This window comes from Adiantum capillus-veneris, chromosome 17 (assembly GCF_014529385.1).
Source record: "Adiantum capillus-veneris isolate H3 chromosome 17, ASM1452938v2, whole genome shotgun sequence".
Classification (NCBI taxonomy): Eukaryota; Viridiplantae; Streptophyta; class Polypodiopsida; order Polypodiales; family Pteridaceae; genus Adiantum; species Adiantum capillus-veneris.
Window position 1 is genome coordinate 11927579 of NC_140947.1, and position 5244 is coordinate 11932822.

Here is a 5244-nt window from a genome sequence, read left to right on the forward strand (position 1 = left end):
CCGCATCACTCCCATGAAATATTTCTTATCATATTAAGACCGTGATGTGGGTGAACACATCACGACTATCATGGTACACACTTAGGGCCATCATGGCACTTTTCTCTCTCTTTAAGAGTGTTCATTCTCTGTATTGAATATTTGCCCATCACTCTATGGCAAGCTTTATCTTTGTACTGGCACACTCAATAACACTATGTCTTATGATGTGTTCTCTTGAGCTTCTCCTTCATCTTCCCCATCTTTGCCGTGATGTGTGTGAACACACTTAGGGCCATCATGGCATTTTTCTCTCTCTTTAAGGGTGGGTTTTCCCTGTATTTTATATATGCCCATCACTCTAGGGCAAGCCTTATCTTTGTATCGGCACACTCAATAATACTACTTCCTATGGCTCTTAGCTTCTCCTTCATCTTTCCGATCTTTGCCTGCAATCCTATAGCCATATATATCCAACAAGGTGTAGGCATAACAAGTGCAACAAAAGTATACACTTGAAGTATGATGCCCATGCTTGTCAAAGAAAGAGTGCTCATGATATGAATTTCAAAAGGTAGCATTAGTTTTACATAGCACCACCAAGGCCATTTGCCATCAGAGTTGAGAGCTGGTGGATGTCGTGGTAGTGAAATCCCAAACTTAACATGCAAGAACAGTGAAAACCTAACGTGTGCAGGGTCCCCCTTGTGAGAAACAAGGTCGATGAGCAAGACAACAAGTCACTTCATCGATGTGTGTGTGTGTGTGTGTGTGTGTGTGTGTGAGAGAGAGAGAGAGAGAGAGAGAGAGAGAGAGAGAGTCGATGAGCAAGACCACAAGTCACTTCATCAATGTGTGTGTGTGTGTGTGAGAGAGAGAATGATGGGAAAATTAGAAGCGGTGCAAGGTCTCAATACTTTACCTCTGTTTAGCAAGCCACCCATGTTATAGTTCGAAGGGTACGGACACAACAAGACATACATTTATGACCCTACCTCAAGCAGCTTTTGACTTATATGGTAAGTGGATCGAACGACATAGGAATTGCACGCTCACATCAACCAAAGCCCTATGGCCTTTTGAAGGCCATAAAATTTTCCATCATAAACTTGTCATGTGGAACTAATCTACAAGCTTTATATGATGTTCCACAATTGCTTCCAAGAGCTCTATACTTTACTAAGGCCTTATATGGGCAGGTTACTACTTCACGGCTTAGTTTGACTTTTGCCTGTCGTGGGAGCATTGCCTTAGTTAACAGGTTGCTTGAAAAATTTTAAAACTTGGGTGGCCGTGTGATTATAGCTGGGGGCCGTAGAAGGGGGGCGTGAGAATGCGCTCTTATCCAAAGGGCTACAGTTACGAACGAGCTAAAGTGATGAGGACCCAGAGCCTACATCATTTGCAGTTGCCAATTGGTAAAGGGATAGCAAAGGGGATAGCCCCCCTCTCCCTGCCTCTCGCGCACAAACACCCTCTCTCTCTCTCTCTCTCTCTCTCTCTCTCTCTCTCTACACTCACACACAACACCCACGCAGGGGTGATGGCGAGAGCGATTGATCGGTTGATTAGGAGCCTTCTCTACAGCTGGACACTGCCGCTGCCTGAATAGAGGGTCCATGGAAGCTCTCGTGCAGGACTGTGAAATGGCCGCCGTGCCTTGGGAGAAGACGTTGCAGGAAGCCAAAGCGACAGAGCTAGTTAACTGGTGATGGCAGCCCAAAGGTTACGCTGCACACACACTACATAGCTCATTCATCACCCATCACCAGCTTCACTTTCTTCCTCTCTCTGCTCTTCTCTCTACGCACACACACATGCTAGTTCAATACTCGCCCGTCGCGGCCTCTCTCTCTCTCTCTCTCTCTCTCTCTCTCTCTCTCTCTCTCTCTCTCGCTGTGGCTAATTGCTCTAGCTTCAATGAATGTGGCCAGGAGATGGAACAAGGACTTGAGTGCAGCAGCGCTTGGCTGGTGTATAATCGGAGCTGGAGCCTGCTGGCATCCGCGGTCGATCACATGGTGACAAAATAAGGCTGCATTTCTCGCAAAGGTAATTAACGCTGTGCCTCTGCCTTCCTAATATTACTATTTATCGTTTTTCATCAATCTTGAAACAACCTTCCCGCCCCCCCCCCCCCCCCCCCCCAAGCGCGCGTGGCGCTTCGTCAAGGGTCAAGGTGTCATCATGTGAGTTGGTGCCATGGCCTATAAACGGTCGCGATGATGTCGCAGTGGTGCTTGCCGTTTGCCACAGGGATTGAGCTCAAGACTCATGGGATAGTTTCCTACTACGTAAAATTTTTCTTCCTCTCTCTCTTCGATCTTCACAAATGAGGATCTTCTTCAAGTGTATAATTGAACATTGATTTTTGGAGCTTAGTCTTGCTAGGGAGAGTGTCTTCATAGTTCTTTGAAAGTTAATACTACAGTGAACAATCTACACGTTCTACATACAATTCATTTTCACATGACGTTTTTGTAAGGCATAGTGATGGAGCAGTTCAACTCTTACTTACCCTTGAGGCTCCAAGAACTTTTGAGGATGCCATCTCTATCGGTAGATTTTGTTGCACTCGACAAATCTCGCGATTTCAAGCCTTAATTGGGACACACATGTTTCAATCATCACATGAAACTTTTTCCCTTAGTAGGTTCATGATAGCACTGATGGCACACTATTTCTTTTCTCCACATTGTTTTTGTGGCCATGATCCTGTGGTAGCAAGTCCGACGAATATGCTAGCCATTGTTAAGTAGCTCATGCAATGAACTTAGATAGATGGATGAGGAACTGTAATGTCCTACGGTGTGATTGACACCAGCTAGAATGCGTTATCGATAGAAGTGCTTGTGCCTTTCTTTGTACATACTCTTTGAAGAAATGCTGTATGTTGCATCCTTATTTCAAAAGAAACTTTTTTACAGGATTGATTTTCCATAGTTATTGACCAGTGCCCAGGTAATTAATAATTTCATGTTCAAAATGGAAAGGATTGGAAGCAAAGGATTTTACCATATTTTTAAATAAATTTTAACTTAATTTTGTGAGGAAAACACTAAGTTGCAACTTTGTTCATTCGCAGAGACTTTGTAAGCAACTACAAAAGTCACTTTTGAGGAAGGCTTATGGAGTACCTTAAGGTTGATCATACATTTGAACCCAACAAAGGTAGACATTTCTAGCTTAGAGAGGAAAACTCACTCCACTGAAGAGAGGTTACTAAATCACTAAGTGTTTGAAAATGAGAAGGGTGAAAAACAAATACATCTCAAATTGATCATGATAAGGGTGACAAAATAACTATGGCAATTGAATGCACAAACTTAAAATATGCATGAACCTCAACATAAAATTTCCCTTGGAGTTTTAATATACAAACTATCTATTGATATCTATACTTCTATACTATTATAAAATGGGGAGGGATTATGGCACCCCTGACATGTAGCAATACCTCCTTCAATCGGTAGTGTTCCTTGTGGCTCGGACTATACAATGACGTAGAGAGAGAGACAGAGAGAGAGAGAGAGAGAGAGAGAGAGAGAGAGAGAGGCGGCCGAAGGTTGTTGGCCATACTAGTATTACTAATGGATCAACTTAAAGTCTAAGTCGAATAACGGGATGGTTATCTCTACTAGTTTTGAAACGCTCCATTGTAACACAAAATCTAACACATTTTTTACTTAACATGACGATATCTCCTTGCTTTATCGGCACACAAAGTAACAAAACTATTTTTTCTAGCTACCATCATGCAAAAGCATAACTTGATTGCACAATCAAGTATAGTGACATGCTATATGCACTCAACATTACTTGGTAATTTCAAATGATTTTAATGCAAAATTGTATTCAGAGACATTGAAGGTTATGGTTTTTATTATTCTTCAAAATTTTGAGGTTTATTGAGTGAGTTTTGGCCGTAAAAAGGGGTTTAGCTAGATGAGGTTTGCCACATTATTGGCTAGCGTGTATTCTTGCTAACATGCACCTTATTTTAAATTTGTAGGTGTTATTTCGTTTGTAGCTCAAAAATTAGAGTATCCAAGATAAGCAGATCAAAGGAGTTTTTGTAGTCAAATGTGGGAGACACTTTGCCTGGCTCCCTGTATGCCACTTATGGAGCTCGCCAAGGAGCATTGGCATGCTCTCTAGCTGGCATGCAGGGAGTCATGCAGACCCCTTCCCTTTAGAAGCTTTGCAGTTAAATAAATATATTGCTAGTGCCTCATTTCTACTTTATGAAGCAACTTTATCGTCACAATGTCAACAAGTGGATCTACAAGATGCACTAGAAGTACCATTTGAAATAGCCCTTCTACAATGTATGTACAACATGGTTGCAGATTCAACAACAAGGTCATAGTGAGTCTCTACTTGTAAGGTAAAATTGGTAGTTCGCATTCCAACATAACAAATTTTGTGTTGATTGTATATTTTCATAGGAAAGGGACTTTCTTGTGCCGTATACAAAGAAACCAAGCCACTCACCCAATGGGAACGGAGGATATCTTAGCTAGGGAGTTCATTGTATGCAAAGCTATCACATGCATTCCAAGGGGTATCATTAAAATCCCTAATTTGTGAATTTCCTATGATTTATATAGCATGCCCTTTTCCCATTCGGCTTTAACATTTTTTTTTGAATCCCTTTGTATGATATCTCATTGTAAATAGAATGTGTTAACCTTTTGAATTAAAAGTAATGTTGAACCTAGATGAGACATGCCTATGTTATAGGTGACCTCCCCAAGGGTGATACTGTCTTGCTACAACAATAAGTAAATTAAATTAGGTAGCAATGGTATAGTATCTAGAGGCTCCGCAAGGTTGTTGGCATTTCTCCGATTCCTTGTCACTATGTAACTAGTTGCAATGCAATCCCTCCTTCAAGACTAGAGGACAAGGTACATGTTATTCTCAAATCATTATGCACTAGGCAATAAGAAGTTCAAGTCGAAAATTTGTTGATTAATCATACTTTGTGTCACACGATATTGTCGAAGTTCTTGCATGAGATAGCTTAATAGGAATAGATTTTGCACAATCTATTAGGAATACCTTACATTAGATATTCAATATGATACTCAATAGTCATTATCAACCCTACCTAAGTTTGATATTGAATAGTGCATAAGTTAAGGGAGAGTTTAGGAAATGAAGAAACCCATTAAAGTGGAAAGTCAAAAGACCGTTTGTGTCCATGTAAAGAGAGGTGGTCTACTTCACATTAGTACATTTGTGTTTCTCTTCTCCTTTAAA

At 41.1% G+C, this 5244-nt stretch overlaps 1 long non-coding RNA gene across 1 annotated transcript; it reads left to right on the forward strand.

Moving 5' to 3' along the window:
- Positions 1–1373: 1373 nt before the first annotated feature.
- On the forward strand, positions 1374–4604 carry LOC147436813 (uncharacterized). The gene is made up of 2 exons (XR_015184764.1): positions 1374–2031; positions 3065–4604. It is a non-coding gene; the product is annotated as an uncharacterized LOC147436813 (long non-coding RNA).
- The last annotated feature ends 640 nt before the right edge of the window (positions 4605–5244 follow it).